We start from the raw sequence: 24,103 nt of genomic DNA on the forward strand, positions 1-24,103 counted from the left end.
CTGCAGTGTAAATTGACCTGCGCCCGGATTTCCCTGTTTGCAGTGCGAAGGGTGAAGTCGGCTACTCACAAACTCAGTAGCAGGCAGGCTGGGCGGCAGCGCAACTCACTGACGTCCTCCCACTTTATGAATGAAGCAGGCGGAGCAGGCGCGTGACGTCAGTGAGTTGCGCTGCCGCCCGGCCTGCCTGCTGCTGAGTTTGTGACTTGTGAGTACAGAGAGGGAGAGGATCGCAGAGGATTTCTCTTCTTGTTCACATATGAAAATTAGTATTACAGTGAGCGGGGCCCGGTGCGATAGAATACAGTGACTGCACCGGGCCCCGCTGCTATTACCACATTGTTATTCTGCGGCGGGCCTCCATCCCGGCCGGGCCCTCGGACCATGTCCGAAGTGCCCGACCGGTCAGTCCACCCCTGTACAGGCTATAGTTACTAGAGAGGGATCGTTGATCCAGGGAGTTATTCTGATGCCTGATTGGAGTCGGGAAGGAATTTTTTTCCCCCTTTAGGAAAATTGGCTTCTACCTCACAGGTTTTTTTTGCCTTCCATGGGCGGACAGAGGGCTTTTCAGCCTTATAAACTATGTTATGCCTTTTCTAAGGACTACTTTATATTTCCTGTGGGTCACATATTACAAACTAAGGCCCTGTGCACACATAGAGGTTATGCTCCTACTGGTGACAGCTCTCAGAAATGTGTGCAGTCCGCTAGGCACTGAGAATAAAGACTAAGGGCCACAATTTGCGGATCGCACACGGCCAGCCCTATTATAGAAAATGCCTATTCTTGTCCGCAATTGCGGACAAGAATAGGACATGTTCTATCTTTTTTTTTTTGCAGGGCTGCAGAACGGAACTACGGATGCGGAAGGCACACAGTGTTCTGTCCGCATCTTTTGCGGCTCCAGTGAAATTAATGGGTCCGCACCTGTTCCGCAAAATGGTGCAGACCCGTTCATACGAGCATTTGAATGGGCCCCAATGGTGGTCAGAACTAATAAGCGGATGTCAGGAAGCCTCCGGCAACGACGACACGACTACGAGAGCGCAGCAAGCGATTACTGGTCTGCAGAAATATTACTGTAAAGACCGGAGTAGTAAGAGCGTGAAGTATAAAGAGACGGACAGCGCGGTGGGGTCACCTCTGACAGAAAGGTCTGAATTCAGCAGCGCGGATAATAGGCAGGGCCGGTGAACGGGAAGACGCGGTTACATGAGGACGACAACACAAGGAGCCGAGGGCGTCTCTGCCCAATACTCTTCCTGATACAATTCACACTGGCGGGAAGCACCCGGTCCAGCCGTGGTATATATTGGTCTTATAATCAGACCCTTAGATTCGGTTCACCACACTGTGCTGATTCTGTCACACTGATGGTACCAGAATCATTTTTGGGTTTTGGGCATCACTATTTTTGTCTGTCAAATACGACAGAACCTTCAATGGAGTCTCGGACTCAGATGTGGAGACAGCGTAGCGCTCACAACAAAAAACAGAGGTCAGCACAGTCCCAGCAGATGCTGATTCATTACAGACAGGCTGTGTGCTCTCCATCGGCCAGCAGAGGGCAGCACCACATATTGCTTTCCAATGGTCACATTAGGAGGAATGCTCCCATCACACACGCCGAGTCAGCTGTACACGACACCCGATGACCCAGCGTATACCAAGAGAATGTGCTTTACCCTCTACCTGCTGCTGGTTGAGAAGGTGGCCGATATCTGCCAGGCTCCACACTGCACCTCCAAGTTTATACGGAGACACAGATAGAATTTTAGTTTCTCAAGGATCCTGTAACAATCCCAAAAATACAATCTTGACAAGCCAATAAAATGACTGGTTCTTGTAAGAACCCGGCGCCTTACATCAGGTACTTGCGGGTCTGTAATATGTGCATGAGTCCTTAAAGGGATTGTGCAAAGATTTAAACGTATCCCCTGTATGTAAACGTGTGATCTGTGACCGTACGTTCGCTGGGATCATAAGAATGGGAGTTTATAGTCCACCCTGTATGATAGGAGCAGCGAGTACGACTTACCTCCCATTCATCTCTATGGAGCTGCTGCAGACGGCTGCGAACACTCGAAAGCCGCTCTGTTCATGAAGGAGGCCCCTGGTTCTCGGGATCATTGTGGGTCCCCCCGAGCCTCACTGATCAGACATGTATGCTGTGGGTATTATAAGATATACCAGCATTCCTTGGACCCCAAGAACTGACTGCTATTACAACCTATGTCCACCAGGTGTCCCTCCTTATATGCAGTTTCCTTCTCTGTAGATTATAAACCAAGGACATTTATCAGAACTGGTGCAAAGGAAAACTGGCTTAGTCGCCCCTAGCAACCAATCAGATTCCTCCTTTCACTTTTCAGTGCCACTTTGGAAAATGAAAGGATCAATTTGATTGGTTGCTGTGGGCAACTAATATGAAATATGAAGATGAAAGACGGCACTCACCAATATGAGTCCAATTCTTACTTTATTGTTCCACATAGACACAGACACGTACAGGCAGACGATAGGGGTGCAGGACGCCACACAGGCATCATGAGGCGACGGCCGCTTCGCTTAGTTCACGCTTCCTCGGGCCTCCTAATGTGGTGACGTAAATACGTCACTTTTATGCATGAACGCTGCCAAGACAGACATGCGCTCAAGCAGCGCTACCGGTAATTTATAAAATACATAAAAACATAAACCTAATAATAAGGTGCAACAATATAACAGTGCCTATAAAAAGACACTTAAGTCATTACGGTCATTCAGACCTAATAGGCCCATAGCATTGGCTTTAATGATCCAACTAGCTTCCTTATGTAATTATTGAGTGTGTCTATCGCCCCCTGTTGGTAAAAGGGACTAGTTCCAGGCCTGAGAACGTTAGAACCCTGGGGTCGCCTCCATGTGTCTCGGACATGTTTAACTAGCCGTGGACATCCTTTACCAGATGTCACCGAATTAAAATGCTCTTTTATTCTTTCAAATAACGGTCCGATAGTTTCACCGATATAGAAGTGACCACAGGGACACATCATCAGGTACACCAGAAACCTGCTTCGGCATGTAATAGGATGGTTGACCCTGTGCTGCAAACTTCGAAACATACGATCCTATGCTGAGGATTGTATCTACAGAATGAACACTTCCCACATTTGCGGTTGCCCCTCGGGGCGTATTCCTTCAGCTATGTCATCCTGACTTGTTGCTTGGTAAAAAGAATCCTAAAAGGGATAAAGGAAATGGGACACCTCACAGGTTTATGTTTTCATTTATATATAGCCCAATGGCGGACGCCATCCGTAGGACTATATATCACTATTGGGCTATATTGAGTGGTGATGAATCCTTGAAAGGCTTGACACAGAGCAAACCTATAGCTGCGTTTAGGCAAAGCCATACTTTGAAAGACAGGTTGGTTAGGAACAGATATTCAGAAAAAAGGCCGGACACATGGCTGAAGGAATACGTCCTGAGGGGAAACCGCAAATGTGGGGAGTGTTCATTCTGTAGATACAATCCTCCGCATAGGATCGTATGTTTCGAAGTTTGCAGCACAGGGTCAACCATCCTATTACATGCCGAAGCAGGTTTCTGGTGTACCTGATGATGTGTCCCTGTGGTCACTTCTATATTGGTGAAACTATCGGACCGTTATTTGAAAGAATAAGAGAGCATTTTAATTCGGTGACATCCGGTAAAGGATGTCCACAGCTAATTAAACATGCCAGAGACACATGGAGGCGACCCCAGGGTTCTAACGTTCTCAGGCCTGGAACTAGTCCCTTTTACCAACAGGGGGCGATAGACACACTCAATAATTACATAAGGAAGCTAGTTGGATCATTAAAGCTAATGCTATGGGCCTATTAGGTCTGAATGAGCTGAACCCGGACATCCCTCCATTTACATCCCGGCAGCCCCCCTGACATGAGCATCAGAGCAGTTCATGCTCCGATGCTCTCCTTTGCCCTGCGCTAAATCGCGCAGGGCAAAGACATTTTTAGGAGATCCGGTGATGTATCGGGGCTCTCCATGGGGCTGCCAGGAAGCCCGGTGACGTCACCGGCACTGATGGGCGACTGCCCTAGCCAGTAAAACAGCTGGAGCAGCGCTAAAGCCCGCCCATCAGAGCCGGTGACGTCACCAAACACACTGCCGGGCAGAAGTTTCCGGCCGGCAGTGTGTTATGATAAACAAAAGAGCCCGTGCCCTGTGCGATCTAGCGCTGGGCAAGGGAGTGCATAGGAGCATGAGATGCTAGCCTCAGGGGGGCTGCCTGGGTGAAAATAAGGGTATGTGTGAGTTCAGCTCTGAACCCGGACAACCCCTTTAAGCGTCTTTTTATAGGCACTGTTGTATTGTTGCACCTTATTGTTAGGTTTACGTTTTTATGTCTCTTATATATATAAAAATTAGTTTCTCTCTGTCTAGACGTCTGTCTGTACGTTCTTTATGCGCGACCAAACGACTGGACCGATCTTCACCAAATTTGGCACACAGGTACATCAGGTGTCCGGGAAAGTTTTAGACTGGGTCTCAGCTCTCTAGGACGTACCGTTCCTGAGATATTCCCAAAAAATGACCTGCATTAGCCAATACAAGCCAGCAAGCCTTTCACTTAAAGAGGACCTTTCACCAGGATACATGTATTGAAATAGTTATATTACCTTACAGTGCGGCCCCAGTGATGTCTTTCCGCTTTTAATTTTTTTTCAAAGGACCCCCCCTTTCGTCTGCTGTGGCCCCCGTTTGTTTTGGCGCCTCATATGCTAATGAGGCAATTCTGTTCAACTAGGTGGGGACTTGAATTTGTATTGGGCGCGGTTATCTTCTCCCCGACTGCGAGCGCATCCAATCAGAGTGCCCTACTCTTAGCCAGCGAGAAGGAGCTCAAGTTCTCGCAAGATCTTGACCTTTTACACATCCCGAGCCGTGCGCCATCTTGGAGTCCCCGGCGGAGAGCATCGCAGCGGCGGCGGCATAGGCGGCGGCAGCAGCATCCTGTGGGTAAGTATGAAAAACAACCCTAGAAAATGAGCAACTTGTTCAACCTTTACTAATACTCCCCCCAGGCAAACGGGCACGTTAGTTTTACCAATTTACCCACTACCCCCTAAGGGACTCCAAGATGGCGCACGGCTCGGGATGTGTAAAAGCTCAAGTTCTCGTGAATCTCGCGAGAACTTGAGCTCCTTCTCCCTGGATAAGAGCGGGGCACTCTGATTGGATGCGCTCGCAGCCAGGGAGAAGATAACCACGCCCAGGACAAATTCAAGTCCCCGCCTAGTTAAAACGAATTGCCTCATTAGCATATGAGGCGCCAAAACAAAGGGGGACCACAGCGGACGAACGGGGGGGGGGGTCCTTTAAAAAAAAAATTATAAATTAATAAAGGGGAAAGACATCACTGGGGGCCGCACTGTAAGGTAATAACTATTTCAATACATGTATCCTGGTGAAAGCTCCTCTTTAAATCCGAACTGCCATTTACACGGTCACATGTCCCTTATTAGCCAATAGAAGCTCGCAGGTCCTACTCCAGGTTGCCATAACAACTGATCACAGGTTTAAGCAGTTCGCAGGTCCTTATATATTCAGTCATATGACGTATGACAGCACAACTACACTGCTACATGCATGGGGGGCAGGGGCCACTATTAAACGGACGGGCGCTGTGGAGTTCACTGTTAAAGGGGCGGACACTGTGAAGGTCTCTGCTAAAGAGGCGGGCACTATGAAGGTCACTGTTAAAGGGCCGGGCACTGTGGAGGTCATTGTTAAAGGGGCGGGCACTGTGGAGTCACTGTTAAAGGGACAGTCACTAATAAAGGGACGGGCAATGTGAAGGTCACTTAATTGGGCGGGCACTGTGGAGATCATTGTTAAAGGGGCAGACACTGTGGAGGTCACTGTTAAAGGGGCAGGCACTGTGGAAGTCACTGTTAAAGATGCGGTCACTGTTAAAGGGGTGGGCACTGTGGAGGTCACTGTTAAAGGGGCGGCCACTGTGGAGGTCAATGTTAAAGGGGCGGCCACTGTGGAGATCACGGTTATGGGGGAAACTGTTGATATCTTTTTACGACACACGGAAACATAAAATGCCGGGTCCTTCTGCTAGTATTTTATATATTACCGGTAGCACTGCTTGTGCGCATGTCTGTCTTGGCAGCGTTGAAGCATAAAGGTGACCACGTTAGGAGGCCCGAGGAAGCGTGCTCTACGCGAAATGGCCGTCGCCTCATGGTGCCTGTGTGGCGTCCTGCACCCCTATCGTTTGCCTGTAAGTTTCTGTGTCTATGTGGGACAATAAAGTAAGAATTGGACTTTTATTGGTGAGTGCCGTCTTTCATCTTTATATTTCACATTCGTTGGATCTGACCGAGACTGAGCACCACTAAAGTCTGTTGTGAGCCCCGGTGTCACTTCGCAGAGAATGTTCCTTTAACGTAAAAACCGTGGAGGAGAGTTGGAGTAGTGCCGTGCTAGCTGTCTATCTACCTGTGTGCATGCTATGGGCAACCAAGCCAGTTTTCCTTTGCACCAGCCTTGATAACTCTTAGAAATGATTAAAGCCGATTGTTTGTCCTGCATTATACAGGTGCTGGCTACTGAACATCCATGCTTGTTGTGGACTATTAGTACATCACGTTATCGACAGGATATGGGATAAACATGACATCAGTGCAGGAGCCGACCCCTGGGAGCCTCACTGGTCATGATATAGCCCCGTATCCCTGTAATAAATGGGACAACAAGCCGAGCATGCACATTCACTCCAATCATCTCTATCAGACTGCCGAGACCTCTGAGTACAAGTGCTCGGCTATTTCTAGAAGTCCCTTAGAGATCTCAGGCTTATTCCATATCCTGTGAATGTAATCATAATACCCCCTTTATAGGCCATGTACACCTTTGGGGGCAATGTTTTTTTATTATTGCATTGTACTCACTTTGAGCTAAAAAATCAATTGGTCTTTATTAAATGGAGCCCTTTTTTCTGTACAGAGCTGAGATGCTGTAATAGCAGTCTGTGGATTTTCTGTATTTTCCGTCAGTTGGGGAGCTGACTGGCTCCTTATCTCTGCTCTCTGACATTATAAACACTCATAATAGCTCAGCTCTTATCTTACTAATAAGAATGTGGTGTAACAGTGGCTGCTGTCCGCCGCTGTCCCCCTGCTCCCATCCGCGGTCCCGGGTGCCATGTTCAGCGGTGATCTTCTGCCAGTGCTTCCCTTTCACCACTGCAGTCCTGGGCCTTGTCTGTGTAGGTAGTTGTTTGGGATCCGCTCCAGTTTCCTCTCAGCCCTGGCCACAGCATGTTTGCTGCTTGTTTCCTGCAGCACTACCTTAAAGGCCGGCGTGTCACTTCCTGTGCTTTATGGGTTAGGTCCTACGACCTCGCTGACCAATCCTAGCCCTCCTGCACATATATAAGTGGCTCAGCCCCCTTAGCAAATGCCTCAGGGTCAAGGTCCTTGTGTCCTGCTAAGGTTCCTGATTTTTGCTTGTGGTCCTGCGTTTCTGATTCGTACTTGTATTCCTGGACTGGCTACCCGTTTAATCCCTGCCTGCTTGCCTTGACTCTCCTGTTGCCGACTAGGATTGCCTGACCTGTACCGCCTCCCCTGACCTATTGCCTGTTTGACTTCGCCTCTGCCTCATCCATCAGTCTTACACTGTTGCTCCTGGTTACGACTCAGCCTGTTGACAACGCCTGTACCTCTGGTACCTTGCTCAGGTACCTCCTGGTCCGCCTGGACCAGATGCCTCGTGTGCCAATCCTTTTTATGGGGTAGCGACCTGGTGTTCCCCTCGGGAATCAGGGGTACTGTGAAGATCGAGGGGTTCCATTAGACAACGCCCTTAGAGGAGCTAGGATATGTGGCACAGTAGATTCACACCCGCTGGTTCGTGACAGTACACTGAGGCCATGGACCCCGCTGGTCACCCCAAGCCTGTCATTCAGGAATTGTTACATGAAGTGAGGCATCACAGTGAATGTCAGGATGTCATGATGCAGTTCATGCAAAATGTTGCTGCTCGTCTGGATGCCATCTCTTCTCCAGCTACTGCAGGGTCGCCAGTCGCTGTGACCCCTGCAATTCCCACACCGGTGAATCTGGATTTGTGTGCTGCTGGTGTGCAACTCCCTCTGCCATCAGGCTATGGTGGAGATCCAAAAAGTTGTCATGGATTCCTGAACCAGTGTCTGATCCACTTTGAGTTGCATGGGCAGATGTTTCCCACTAAGCGGTCCAAGGTTATTTTCACTGTGTCCCTGCTGTCTGATGAGGCTCTTGCTTGGGCAAATCCTATTTGGAAACATGGAGGTCCAGAGACCACTAATCTGCAGTCTTTTCTGGCTACCTTCCGGCTGGTCTTTGAAGAGCCCAGACGTACGTCCTTCGCTGCATCAGTTCTGCTGCGTCTACGACAGGGTTCCTCGTCTGTGGGTCAGTACACTATCCAGTTTCGTACTCTAGCTGCCAAACTTGCATGGAACGATGAGGCTCAACTGGCGGTGTTCTGGGAAGGCCTTTCTGACCAGATTAAGGATGAATTAGCCGGTTCATCCTCTAGTGTCCATCCCATCTGACGAGCCCATGCAAATAGAGTGCCTTCGATTGTCTGAACACGAACATTTATGCCGCAAAGCAGAGAACCTGTGTCTGTGATGTGGAGGCAAGGCCCACTTTGTGCGTAATTGTCCACAGAAGCCGGGAAACGCCAATGTCTAGGATTGGTTGGAGAGGTGGTTCTAGACAAGGAGAAGTCCTCTCCGAAACTTTCAGTTCCGGTGACTCTCTCTGCATTCTTGGACTCTGGGTCAGGCGGTAACCTTATTCACCAAGCTCTGGTCTATCAGTACCGGCTTCCTACCATCCGTCTAGAAAGGCCTCTGTCAGGGGCTTCTGTAAATGGACTGCACCCCTCCCTGAACCTGTGCTTTCTGTTACTATGGCCCTTAAGTTGAAAATAGGTGTTCTGCATTCAGAGATGATCTCCTTCTATGTGCTGCCAAAGTCTGTAAATCCGGTTATGCTTGGTCTTTCCTGGCTGCGTCAGCACACTCCAGTACTGGACTGGCACTCCGGTCAGATTCTGCGTTGGGGATCATCCTGCCAGTCTACCTGCTTATCAGAGGTCCGACCTGCTTCCTCACCTACTGTACCTGTAGACCTGCCTGGACTTCCACAGCAGTATGCCAGTTTTGTGGATGTCTTTAGTAAGAAAGAGGCAACACCCTGCCACCTCATTGTCCTTATGATCCTCCGAGTGACCTTCTGCCTGGTGCCACGGCTCCTCGCGGTTGAGTCTACCCTTTCTCACTTCCTGAGACCCAAGCGATGTCGGATTACATCAAGGAGAATCTCGAGAGGGGGTTTATCCGGAAATCTACTTCACCAGCCGGTGTCGGGTTCTTCTTTGTGCAGAAGAAAAATGGATCCTTACGGCCCTGTATCGACTATTGAGGTCTGAATAAGGTCACAGCCAAGAATCAATAACCTCTTCCGCTAATCTCTGAACTCTTTAACAGGATCCGGGGAGCTAAGGTCTTCACAAAATTCGAGCTGCGCAGCGCATACAACCTTATCCGCATTCGAAAGGGCGATGAGTGGAAGACTGCTTTCAACACTCGTGATAGACACTACGAGTATCGCGTCATGCCCTCCGGTCTGTGCAATGCTCCCACGGTATTCCAGGAGTTGGTAAACTATATCTTCCGGGACCTGCTCTATGTTTGCGTGATAGTGTACCTGGACGATATATTGATCTATTCTCCAGATTTGACCACTCACCGGAAGCATGTGCATTTAGTTTTACAGCAGTTGAGAGAGTATCGACTTTATGATAAACTCGAGAAATGCATCTTTGAAAAATCTACCGTATCATTCCTCGGATACATAATCTCAGATGCCGGGTTGCAGATTGATCCTGAAAAATTAAATGCAGTAATGGACTAGCCCTGCCCACAGAGTCTTCGTGCTATACAGCGCTTCTTTGGATTTGCTCATTTCTATCGTCAGTTCATCCCGAACTTTTCATCTCTTACATCTCCGATCTCCGCTCTTACTAAGGGGTGAATGCCAGAGTCTGGACGCCTGCGGCTGAGGCCGCCTTTGTCCAATTAAAGAGGTCCTTTGCTTCTGCACCTGTTCTGCGTCATCCCGATGTCTCCCGCCAATTTTTTTTTTTTAGAAGTGGACGCCTCCTCCATAGGAGCCGGTGCTGTTTTACTACAGAAATGTTCCAAGGGCAAGATGTTTACATGTGGATTTTCCTCCAAGTTCTTCTCCACTGCTGAGAGAAATTACTGTATAGGAGACAAAGAGCTTCTGGCCATAAAAATTGCCTTGAAGGGGTGGCGTTATCTATTAGAGGGGGCCCAGCATCCAGTGATAATCTTCACCGACCACAAGAACTTACATATCTGCAGATGGCCCATGTCTGAACCTTTGCCAAGCCAGATGGGCACTCTTCTTCTCCCGTTTGGAATTTGAGCTTTACTTTCATCCCCGGCCAAAAAGAACATCAGGGCGGGTGCTCTGTCTCGGTCATTTAACTTCTACGACCAGCAGGAGGAGCCCCAGTACATTGTAGATCCTGCTCGCTTGATCACAGTGGCTCCTGTCCTGGAAAAAGACATCCCTCCCAGGAAGATATTTTTGCCATCTGCCAAGAGAAAACATATTCTAGCTTGGGGGCGAAACTCCAAACCGACTGGTCACCCATGGATCCGCAACACCACAGAACTTTTGTCTCGCCACTACTGGTGGCCCACACTGTCTAATGATGTGCGTGATTATGTGTCTGCCTGCACCGTCTGTGCTCAGAATAAAATCTCCATGTCCAACCACCCGGGCTGTTGTTACCTCTTCCTGATGCCCCATGGCAACACATTGTCATGGACTTTGTTACAGATCTGCCCTCTTCTGCCAGATGTACAGCTATCTGGGTGGTCGTCGACTGGTTCACCAAGCACTTCGTTCCTTTGGCTGGACTGCCCTTGGCTGCTGAACTTGCTAAACTGTTTGTGAGACACATATTCCGCTTGCATGGTCTACCTTGGCATATTGTTTCCGATCGCGGAGTCCAGTTTACCTCTAAGCTCTGTTGAGCTCTTTGCCAGCTGCTCGAAAATGAGCTGGACTTCTCTTCCGGGTATCAACCCCAGGCCAACGGGCAAGTAGAGCGGGTCAATCAAATATTAGAGAACTATCTCCAGCATTTTGTTTCAGCCCAACACGACAACTGGGTACAATTGATACCCTGGGCTGAATTATTCTATAACAACCACTGTAGTGAGTCTACTGGATCCTCTCCATTCTTTGTCATTTATGGACAACACCCTCGTACTCCTCTCCCTGTTCCTACATCTTCTGGGGTACCAGTTGCGGAATCCTCTTTTAGGGATTTTTTGAAGATTTGGCGTGACACCAAGGACTGCATCAACAAAGCAGTTACCCACATGAAATCGAATGCAGAAGAAGAAGAAAACCGCCTCAGTTCTCGTCTGGAGTTAAGGTATGCCTTTCCTCTAAAAACATCCGCTTAAGGGTTCCCACTTTCAGGTTTGCTCCTAGGTTCCTTGGACCCTTTGAAGTATTGAGAAAAATCAACAAAGTGACATATAAGTTACGTCTGCCTCTCTCTCTCTGCGTTATTACTAATGCCTTCCACGTGTCCTTACTAAAACCAGTAGTTCTTAATCGCTTCTCGACAGCTCCTTCTACTCCAACTCCGGTATCTGAAGATTCTAACAAGATATTTGAGGTCAAAGACATCCTGGACATCAAGAAGCGTGGCAAGACGTACTATCTTGTGTACTGGAAGGGCTTTGGTCCTGAGGAGAGGTCTTGGGAACCAGAAGAGAACATTCATGCTCCGAACTTGATAAAAAAGGTTTCTGTCTTGACGTGAACTAAATAAGAGGGGGCGTAAGCAAGGGGGGGCCTGCTGTAACAGTGGCTGCTGTGTGCCGCTGTCCCCCTGCTTACCGCCGTGGTCCCGGGCGCCATGTTCAGTGGTGATCTGCTGCCAGTGCTTCCCTTTCACCGCTGCAGTCCTGGGCTCTATCTGTGTAGGTACTGTTGATCTGGGATCTGCTCCACAGTTTTCTCTCAGCCCTGGCCACAGCATGCTTGCTGCTCGTTTCCTGCAGCACTTCCTTAAGGGCCGGCGCGCGTCACTTCCTGTGCTTTATGGGTTAGGTCCTGTGACCTCGCTGACCAATCCTAGCCCTCCTGCACATATATAAATGGCTCAGCTCCCTTCCCAGATGCCTCAGTGTCAAGGTCCTTGTGTCCTGCTAAGGTTCCTGATTTCTGCTTGTGGTCCTGTGTTCCCGACTCGTACCTGTATTCCTGGACTCTGCTACCTGTTTGATCCCTGCCTGCTTGACTTGATTCTCCTGTTGCCGACTCGGATTGCCTGACCTGTACCTGTGCCCTGACCTATTGCCCATTTGACTTCGCCTCTGCCATAAGACATACCCCGAAAATAAGCCATAGTGATAGGCGTGGCTATGTACCGGTGCAGAGCGGTAAAGAAGACGCGGGCAGCCCTTCTCATCTGCCACATCGTGACAGCCGCTGTAGGTGCTGTCTCATTTGCCCCACATCTGTAGGTGATGGGAGAGTTGCGGGCAGCCCCATCAACACGGTCGGCTCCCCTGTTATGTCGTTCTGTGCACAGCAAGCTGAGGGAGAAAGTGAAAGTAAAAGTCTCCTCAGCATTAGCGTGCAGATTGGACCCAGTTCTCACTCGATCCCTGATAAATAAGCCAGCCCTTACACATCTGGTTTGCTGGTATATCTCTGCCCTGAGTATCTGTACCCCCAGCCAAGATAAGTGCAAAAGGAAAGTTATTCTGTTGAGTACAAGAAAGGAATTGTGGAGGGCAAGAATCTTACAGCTTTCTTCAAAGAGAAGAAGTTGGACATCAGAATGGTCCAAAAATGGAGGGCAGAATACGATAACCTCAGTCTACAGGTGGACAGAGGAAATGCCAAGAAGCATAAGTGTGGTTCAGGTCGGCAACCTTTAGTTCCTGAGCTGGAAGACATGACCAGTGAATGGATTGCTGACAGGAGAGCAAAGGCTTTGGTTGTGCGCAGGGCTGATATTCAAGCATTTGCCTTTGCAATGGCACCACAATTCGAAATATCCCCAGAATTCAAAGCATCACAACACTGGCTGGATGGCTTCTTTCAGCGATATGAATTGTCTCTCAGAAAATCAACAACACTGTTTAAGTTGGAAGATGCTGAAGTTATTAAGCGAGCACTTGCATTCAAGTCCTTTGTTGATGGCATAAATTTTTCTAAATACCAACTTTGCAATATGATTGCTATGGATGAAACTGCAACGTTTACGGGTCAAGGAGCCCAAACGACAATTGAACAGAGGGGTGCCTCCTCAATCTATGTTCCCTCCACTGGTCACGAAAGTTCACATTACCTGTATTTTGGCAATTCGTCTGAATGGAACGAAAGTCACACCTCTTATCCTCACGAAGGGCAAGAAAGATAAGATTGAACGTCTTTCCGGACTCTTGATATTGCAATAAACAAGCCATTCAAAGACCATTTGCAGGTTGTGCTTTGGGTCAAGAATAACTAGCGTTCCTTTCATTCTATGGCTCAGTGCGATTAAAGGGGTTTTTCAGGGATTAAACTTTTATGTTCCATTGAACACGCCCTGGGCATATGAACATACATGTAATATGGCTGTATTACCTATAGGGCTGATAGGATTACTCGAATCAATCGAGTAACTCGACACAAAAAAAAAAATCCTTGATGTAAATTTTTAGCAGAGGATTCCTTTGTGCCATGTGACCACGGAGCGAAGTGCTTGCTATTACTCACCGCTCCGTGGTCTCCCACCGGCCCGCCCGGGCTGCACTGTATCCCGACATACACACATGATCAGCATGTAAGCGTGCACTATGACCTGACGCTGCGTGACATCAGGACAGTGCAGCGTGTGAAGAAGAGGCTGGAAGAGCGATGGAGTGTCGGTGGAAAGGAAAGTATTTGATTTCACTGGTGCTGGGGACTGATAGCTAGGAGGGGGAGATGGTGGCACTGTGGGAGTAACCGATGGCACTGGGGGGGGGGGGGGAGCCTGATGATGGGGGGGCTGATGAGTTTTTATAAAGGAAAACGTTTTTAATCAGAATAGTACAAAAATAATCGATAGCTGCAGCCCTAAATCCCTATTCTGCTCCCTTTATAAACCAGTCATGTGACCTGGTTTGCTTGACGTCAGCATTGAGGGGCAGAGACTGCAATGTAATATTTACTACAGCACTATCATGAGTAAGGGGCACATTTTAAGATCTGAAACGCGTAGACGCTAACACTGTGTCATTGGATATTTTATTGCTTTAAAGAATAAAGGCTATAACTTTTTTATGGGAAGCTGGACGTCTCTCCGTGTTTTAGATTATACTCAGAATTAATGTTGAGAAGGGCAATGTAACCGCACTGTGCACACTGGTCTTTGCATTTTCACCATGTATTACATTACATTGTGCTGTTGATCTGGAATCTGTGTTTTCCATGTTGCCACAAGTTAAAGGAGTTGTATGGGTTCAGAGCTGAACCCGGACATCCCTTCATTTTCACCCCTCCGTCGTTTCATGCTCTGATACTCTCCCTTGCTCTGTGCTGGATCGCGCAGGGCAAGGGCTTGTTTCGTTACTCTGGCACACTGCTAGACAGATGCTTCTGCCGAGCGGTGTTCCTGATGACGTCACCGGCTCTGATGGGCGGGCTTTAGTGCTGTCCTAGCAGTTTTACAATCTAGAGCAGCGCTAAAGCCCGCCCACTAGTGCCGGTGACGTCACCAGGCTCACTGCTGGGTGGAAGCCTCTGCCTAGCTTTCCCCATGAAGAGCACAGTAATTCACCGCATCTCCTAAAAAAAAATCCTTTGCCCTGCGCAATTTAGCAAAGGGGAGTATCGGAGCATGAAATGCTCCAATGCTCATATTAGAGGGGCTGCCTGGGTGAAAATGTTGCTATGTCCGGGTTTAGCTCTGGACCCAGACAACCCCTTTAAATAGGCCAGCAGGACTAGCTCACTGTTTGTAATGATAAAGGACATGTAATTTGTCCAGCACTCCAATTGTATTGGTGTACAGTCGTGGCCAAAAGTTTTGAGAATGACACAAATATTAGTTTTCACAAAGTTTGCTGCTAAACTGCTTTTAGATCTTTGTTTCAGTTGTTTCTGTGATGTAGTGAAATATAATTACACGCACTTCATACGTTTCAAAGGCTTTTATCGACAATTACATGACATTTATGCAAAGAGTCAGTATTTGCAGTGTTGGTCCTTCTTTTTCAGGACCTCTGCAATCCGACTGCGCATGCTCTCAATCACCTTCTGGGCGAATTCCTGACTGATAGCAACCCATTCTTTCATAATCACTTCTTGGAGTTTGTCAGAATTAGTGGGTTTTTGTTTGTCCACCCGCCTCTTGAGGATTGACCACAAGTTCTCAATGGGATTAAGATCTGGGGAGTTTCCAGGCCATGGACCCAAAATGTCAACGTTTTGGTCCCCGAGCCACTTAGTTATCACTTTTGCCTTATGGCACGGTGCTCCATCGTGCTGGAAAATGCATTGTTCTTCACCAAACTGTTGTTGGATTGTTGGAAGAAGTTGCTGTTGGAGGGTGTTTTGGGGCCATTCTTTATTCATGGCTGTGTTTTTGGGCAAAATTGTGAGTGAGCCCACTCCCTTGGATGAGAAGCAACCCCACACATGAATGGTCTCAGGATGCTTTACTGTTGGCATGACACAGGACTGATGGTAGCGCTCACCTTTTCTTCTCCGGACAAGCCTTTTTCCAGATGCCCCAAACAATCGGAAAGAGGCTTCATCGGAGAATATGACTTTGCCCCAGTCCTCAGCAGTCCATTCACCATACTTTCTGCAGAAGATCAATCTGTCCCTGGTGTTTTTTTTGGAGAGAAGTGGATTCTTTGCTGCCCTTCTTGACACCAGGCCATCTTCCAGAAGTCTTGGCCTCACTGTGCGTGCAGATGCGCTCACACCTGCCTGCTGCCATTCCTGAGCAAGCTCTGCACTGGCGGCACTCCGATCCCGCAGCTGAATCCTCTTTAGGAGACGATCCTGGCGCTTGCTGGACTTTCTTGGACACCCTGAAGCCTTCTTAACAAGAATTGAACCTCTTTCCTTGAAGTTCTTGATGATCCTATAAATTGTTGATTGAGGTGCAATCTTAGTAGCCACAATATCCTTGCTGTGAAGCCATTTTTATGCAACGCAATGATGGCTGCACGCGTTTCTTTGCAGGTCACCATGGTTAACAATGGAAGAACAATGATTTCAAGCATCACCCTCCTTTTAACATGTCAAGTCTGCCATTTTAACCCAATCAGCCTGACATAATGATCTCCAGCCTTGTGCTCGTCAACATTCTCACCTGAGTTAGGCTACTTTCACACTAGCGTTCGGGTGTCCGCTCGTGCGCACCGTTTGAAGGGGCTCACGAGCGGCCCCGAACGCATCCGTCTGGCCCCAATGCATTCTCAGTGGAGGCGGATCCACTGAGAATGCATCCGCCTGCCAGCGTTCAGCCTCCGCTCCGCTCAGTGAGCGGACACCTGAACGCTGCTTGCAGCGTTCGGGTGTCCGCCTGGCCGTGCGGAGGCGAGCGGATCCGTCCAGACTTACAATGGAAGTCAATGGGGACGGATCCGCTTGAAGATGACACTATATGGCTCAATCTTCAAGCGGATCCGTTCCCCATTGACTTTCAATGTAAAGTCTGAACGGATCCGCTCAGACAACTTTCACACTTAGAAAATTTTCTAAGTTTTAATGCAGACGCATCCGTTCTGAACGGATGCGAACGTCTGCATTATCGGAGCGGATCCGTCTGATGAAACATCAGACGGATCCGCTCCGAACGCTAGTGTGAAAGTAGCCTTAACAAGACGATTACTGAAATGATCTCAGCAGGTCCTTTAATGACAGCAATGAAATGCAGTGGAAAGGTTTTTTGGGGATTAATTTAATTTTCATGGCAAAGAAGGACTATGCAATTCATCTGATCACTCTTCATAACATTCTGGAGTATATGCAAATTGCTATTATAAAAACTTAAGCAGCAACTTTTCCAATTTCCAATATTTAGGTAATTCTCAAAACTTTTGTTCACGACTGTACTTAGTTTGTACGCTTGTGCGTTTTATATATTAATATAGTTGTATTAACATTGCTTGCATCTTTTGGATACATATTGTATATACAAACCGAATGGTTAACCGCCTCACGTCCGCCCATAGGATATAAACGTCCTATGGGTGGACGTCTATTTCTGACAGCACGTTTTAAAACGTCCTGTCAGAAATAGCAGCTGCACGCTAATCGTGCAGCTGCTGATCGGGTTGCCCGCTGTCAGTGACAGCAGGGCAACCCTAAGACAAGGCAGGGACAGTTCCCAGGTGTCCCTGCCTTCACGATCGCTGCAGACACAGCGCTCACCGAGCGCTGTGTCTGCAGAGCAGGAAGCGCTGTGCGCTTCCTGTTCCGGCCCGGCGGTCATGTGACCGCCGTGACCGGAGAGTGCAGGAGCTGTGTGAGGTCTCTCAGAGACCTCGATCAGCCCTGCTGTGAGGCTGTACAGCGCAGGATTGCTGCTGTACAGCCTCTATAGGGGTGCATTTGTCCTGTAACTGGGGCTACTATCTCAGCCCCAGTTACAGGAGAAATCAACTGTGAAAAAAAAAAGAAAAAGTGAAGCAAATGTCCCCCAGAGGTCTTGTATGACCTTATGGGGGACGAAAAGTGTAAAAAAAAATAAAAAAAATAAAGGGTTGAAAAAATAAAATAAAATAAAGTTTCACATGTAAAAAAAAAAAAGTTCCCAAGTTAAGAATAAAAAAAAAAAAATTAAAATAGAAAAAATAAAGTAAAATAGACATATTTAGTATTGCCGCGTCCGTAAAAACCAGCTCTATAAAAATATCACATGACCTAACCCCTCGGGTGAACACCGTAAAAAAAAAAAAAAAAAAACGGTGTCAAAACAAGCAATTTTTGTCACCTTGCATCACAAAAGGTGCAACACCAAGTGATCAAAAACGCGTATGTCCCACAAAATGGTACCAATAAAACCGTCACCTCATCCCGCAAAAAATGAGCGCCTACATAAGAAAATCTCTCAAAAAATAAAAAAACTATAGCTCTTAGAACATGGAGACACTAAAACATAATTTTTTTGGTTTCAAAAATGCTATTATTGTGTAAAGTGAAACAAATAAAAAAAAGTATACATATTAGGTATTGCCGCGTCCGTAAAAACCAGCTCTATAAAAATATCACATGACCTAACCCCTCGGGTGAACACCGTAAAAAAAAAAAAAAAACTGTGTCAAAACAAGCAATTTTTGTCACGTTGCATCACAAAAGGTGCAACACCAAGTGATCAAAAACGCGTATGTCCCACAAAATGGTACCAATAAAACCGTCACCTCATCCCGCAAAAAATGAGCCCCTACATAAGAAAATCTCTCAAAAAATAAAAAAACTATAGCTCTCAGAACATGGACACATTAAAACATAATTTTTTGGTTTCAAAAATGCTATTATTGTGTAAAACTTTAATAAATGAGAAAAAGTATACATATTAGGTATCGCCACGTCCGTAACAATCTGCTCTATAAAAATGTCACTTGACTGAACCCCTAAGGTGAACGCTGTAAAAATAAATAAATAGAAACTGTGCTAAAACAACCAATTTTTTGGTCACCTTGCCCCATAAAGTGTTATATTGAATGATCAAAAAATCATATGTACCCAAAAATAGTACTAATAAAACTGGCACCTTATCCCCTAGTTTCCAAAATGGGGTCACTTCTTGGGAGTTTCTACTGTAAGGGTGCATCAGGGGGCTTCAAATGGGACATGGCATCTAAAAACCATGTGGAGTTCCTTTCCTTCTGCGCCCTGCCGTGTGCCCATACAGCAGTTTACGACCACATGTGGGGTGTTTCTGTAAACCGCAGAATCTGGGTAATAAATATTGAGTTTTGTTTGGCTGTTAACCATCGATGTGTTAGAGAAAAAAATTGATTAAAATGGAAAATCTGCCAAAAAAGTGAAATTTAAAAATTTGATCTCCATTTTCCTTTAATTCTTGTGGAACGCCTAAAGGGTTAACAAAGTTTGTAAAATCGGTTTTGAATACCTTGAGGGGTGTAGTTTCTACAATGGGGTCATTTATGGGGGTATCCACTATGTAGGCCCCACAAAGTGACTTCAGACCTGAACTGGTCCTTATAAAGTGGGTTTTGGCAATTTTCTTAAAAATTTGAAGAATTGCTTCTAAACTTCTAAGCCTTCTAACGTCCTAAAAAAATAAAATGACATTTCCAAAATGATGCCAACATAAAGTAGACATATGGGGAATGTTAAATAATAAATATTTTATGAGGTATCACTTTCTGTTTTAAAAGCAGAGAAATTGAAATTTAGAAAATTGCGATTTTTTTTAAATTTTTGGGTAAATTTGGGATTTTTTCATAAATAAAGGTGAAATATTTTGACTCAAATTTATGACTATCATGAAGTACAATGTGTCACGAGAAAACAATCTCTGAATGACTTGGATAAATAAAGGCGTTCCAAAGTTATTACCACATAAAGTGAGATATGTCCGTTTTGCAAAATTTGGCCTGGTCAGGAAGGGGGCAAAGGGCCCAGATGGGAAGTGGTTAAGTATGGATATATGGGAATATATGGCAGCAAAGAAGGAAAAGGTCAATACATTTTCTTTCATTGAAAACAATACAGACTTGCAGAGGTCCAATACATATAATAATACCTCAGACACATTTAAGGAGCTGGAAAAACACCTATTGGAACAATTACGCCAACAGTGAACCAATATTTAATTTATATATATATATATATATATATAAGCCACCAGCTAGTGATTTATGTGGGGGAGAATTTGATTCCCAGTGGGAGTGTTTCTTTAAACTCCAGTCAACAGCATTAGTCCAATTAGTAATCCAGAGAAACGAACAGCTATTAAAAGATATTGAACAGAACATAGGACGCATTCAAATAAAAATGGACACATTAACGGTAGACGAGGAATAAGAGAGACTACAAAGGGAATTATTTATAAAATTGGATAAAGCGGGGTCAAAAACACAAACTTTTAAAAGAAAAAGAGAGAGTTATCCACAGAGGGAACAAGTAATATAAATAAGGGATACCATAACCAATTGACATCTAGTCCTTTTTTAGCCAAAAGGTACACAAGGGAAACAACAGCACCTAAAAGAGGGAAGGAAACCGTTCCCAAAGTCATATCACAAAACCAAACACATACGGTATCTCCGAAAGTAGAGACACACAACAAACCAATCGCACAATCCCACACACAAGGCATCACAGAATTCTCAGCAGACACATCAAACACAAGAAACACGGACACCACTAATCAGCCCGTCAGTTCTCACTCCACTAATAGGACAAGCACCACGAACACAAGGATTATCAATGCAGGGGAGGAATGCACCGCAAGTCCAACTCACAAGACAACATAATACATTTAAAGTTCACTGGCACTAACCACAGAACACAAAAAACTATTAAACAAAGGTTTAAAATTTGTACCAATCAATAAATTTGACACATATATTGAAGTTGAAAAATATATATAAAAAAATGATGCTGTAAACATTTTTTTTTTTATCCCATAATTGAAAATAACACATACGGTAAGTATTAAAATATGAACATGTGGATGTTAAACGCAAATTAAAATTCTATCCTCGACAGGGAATAGGAAAATAAATAACAGCCTTTAGAGGGGCAGTCGAGGCAGACATTGGAAAAATTAATAATAAGCGAATAAATGTGAATAATCTTACAGAAACTGAAATCAGAACGATCAAGGAATTACAGCAGAATCATGAACTCACACTGCGCCCAGACGACAACGGAGGGGCGACCGCGATCCTGGATACAGTAAATTATGTAGCAGAATGCCAAAGACAATTGGCGGACTCTATGCCTTATTACATAAGGATCCAGTTGAGGCCAACCATAAAGAATTAACACAAATCTGTGAAAGAGCATATCAACGTGGAATTCTGAATAAGGCCTCCTGCACACGACAGTATTTTTTCACGGTCCGCAAAACGGGGTTCCGTTGGTCCGTGACCGTTTTTTCGTCCGTGGGTCTTCCTTGATTTTTGGAGGATCCACGGACATGAAAAAAGTCGTTTTGGTGTCCGCCTGGCCGTGCGGAGCCAAACGGATCCGTCCTGAATTACAATGCAAGTCAATGGGGACGGATCCGTTTGACGTTGACACAATATGGTGCAATTGCAAACGGATCCGTCCCCCATTGACTTTCAATGTAAAGTCAGGAGTCCCTTTTATACCATCGGATCTGAGTTTTCTCCAATCCGATGGTATATTTTAACTTGAAGCGTCCCCATCACCATGGGAACGCCTCTATGTTAGAATATACTGTCGGATATGAGTTAGATCGTGAAACTCATATCCGACAGTATATTCTAACACAGAGGCGTTCCCATAGTGATGGGGACGCTTCTAGTTAGAATATACTACGAACTGTGTACATGACTGCCCCCTGCTGCCTGGCAGCACCCGATCTCTTACAGGGGGCTGTGATCCGCACAAATAACCCCTCAGGTGCTGCACCTGAGGGGTTAATTGTGCATATCATAACCCCCTATAATAGATCAGGGGCTGCCAGGCAGCAGGGGGCCCCCCCTCCCTCTATTGTAATATCATTGGTGGCCAGTGTGCGCCCCCCCCCCCTCCCTCCCTCTATTGAATTATCATTAGTGGCCAGTGTGCGGCCTCCCCTCCCCCCGATCATTGGTGGCAGCGGAGATTCCGATCGGAGTGCCAGTTTAAACGCTCCCACTTTAACCAATGATCGGGGGGAGGGGAAGCCGCACACTGGCCACCAATGATATTAATACAATAGAGGGGGGGCCGGGGGGGGGGGCGCACACTGCCCACCAATGATAATACAATAAAGGGAGGGAGGGAGGGGGCCGGGGGAGGCCGCACACTGGCCACCAATGATATTACAATAGAGGGAGGGGGGACCGGGGGGCCGCACTGGCCACCAATGATATTACAATAGAGGGGGGGGGGGGGGGCTGCACTGGCCACCAATGAAATTAAAACTGGGGAGGGAGGGGGGTCTGCCCCCTGCTGCCTGGCAGCCCCTGATCTCTTATAGGGGGCTATGATATGCACAATTAACCCCTCAGGTGCAGCACCTGAGGGGTTAATTGTGCGGATCACAGCCCCCTGTAAGAGATCGGGTGCTACCAGGCAGCAGGGGGCAGTCATGTACACAGTTCGTAGTATATTCTAACTAGAAACATCCCCATCACTGTGGGAACGCCTCTGTGTTAGAATATACTGTCGGATATGAGTTTTCACGAAGTGAAAACTCATCTCTGAAAAAGCTTTTATGCAGACGGATCTTCGGATCCGTCTGTATGAAAGTAACCTACGGCCACGGACGCGGATGACAATCTTGTGTGCATCCGTGTTCTTTCACGGACCCATTGACTTGAATGGGTCCGTGAACCGTTGTCCGTCAAAAAAATAGGACAGGTCATATTTTTTTGACGGACAGGAAACACGGATCATGATTTGCGGCTGCAAAACGGTGCATCTTCCGATTGAAAGTCAATGGGTCCGCAAAAAAAAAACGGAAAACGGCACAACGGCCACGGGTGCACACAACGGTCGTGTGCAGGAGGCCTAAATCTGAATTAGATTTTATTTTGGAGACTCTCCATTTTTTATTGCATCCCCAAAGTCCACAAAGACCCTATTAACCCTCCGGGAAGACCCATAGTCTCCGGCATAGGGTCTGTAACTTCAAACCTGTCTCAATAATTGGACAGGTTTCTGCAGCCCTATGTCGGAGACACCCTGTCACATTTGAAAGATACCACAGCAGTGATAACTCTGCTGGAAAAAACTGTATGTCAACCCCATTGGATCTTGGCCACACTGGACGTCAGCGCATTATATACGTCTATAGACCATGGACAAGGCATTCAGGCAGTAGAAAAAAATTCTAAAACAAAAAAAGAAACTTAACGATGAACAAATATTTTTTTATTTTAGAAGGTATTAAATTTGTACTTTGTCACAATTATTTTTATTTTAACCAGTGTTATTACCTGCAGACTGTTGGGACCGCTATGGGCAGCAGGTTCGCCCCGAGTTACGCCAATCTGTTCATCTGCATAAAAAAAAGGGGGGGTTAGTCAGCACATCCCAATGCGCAGGTGCACGCTGCCATGACTAGAAACATTGAGGAAAAAGACAACGTGACAGCAATCTGCAAACCAGATCAAGTACAATAATGCCATAGTCACAAAAAATATTCAAGTGCTAATGCTACACTTATTTATAAAGTGAGATGCTTGGCAAATGCATTTTGTACAAAACCATCTGAGCCCGTCTGCCGTACGTCAAGGCGATCTCTGTAAGACGGGTCCTAACACTAAATACTACCTGTTATGCGCCATAACGGCCGCCATAAAGTTCAGGAAGTGTTGGATCCACATGCATGCTGGGTCCACTCTGCCTTTTACCATTTCTGGTGCCAGGGGATGCAGGTACCAACATGCATGCCGAGCCCACTCCATACCTCTCCTGGCGCCAGACTCCTTCCAATGAATGTAGTGAGAGCAGGCCACAGCTTTATACTGAGACTATGGGGCAGACAGGCTAATCAGGAGTGCACGACTCACCGGAGGGCCACATCTCCAGCGCTGTAAATCTGCAAAAAGAAAAGGGGCTTAGTCAGCACAACCCAATGCGCAGGTGCACGCCGCCATGGCTAGAAACACAGAGAAAAAAAGACAATGGAACAGCAGCCTGCAAACCAGATAAAGTCCACAATCTGTTCATGGCGGCGTGGTAACAAGAAGTCATCAATCCCAAACTGGGGGCGGACCTGGTGCTCTGGCGGAGGCATATAGATGACATTTTTTTTTTTATTTGGGGAGGGACATATCAGACATTGATTGAGT

General features: G+C 46.6%; 1 long non-coding RNA gene across 1 annotated transcript in view; it reads right to left on the reverse strand.

Moving 5' to 3' along the window:
* LOC120979222 overlaps positions 1-24,103 on the reverse strand; it is a 59,574-nt gene that overhangs the window by 20,370 nt on the left and 15,101 nt on the right. The window contains exon 2 of the long non-coding RNA XR_005774258.1: positions 23,246-23,307. This is a non-coding gene — a long non-coding RNA (uncharacterized LOC120979222). The remainder of the gene's footprint in view (positions 1-23,245; positions 23,308-24,103) is intronic.

Source organism: Bufo bufo, chromosome 9 (genome assembly GCF_905171765.1).
Source record: "Bufo bufo chromosome 9, aBufBuf1.1, whole genome shotgun sequence".
Lineage (NCBI taxonomy): Eukaryota > Metazoa > Chordata > Amphibia > Anura > Bufonidae > Bufo > Bufo bufo.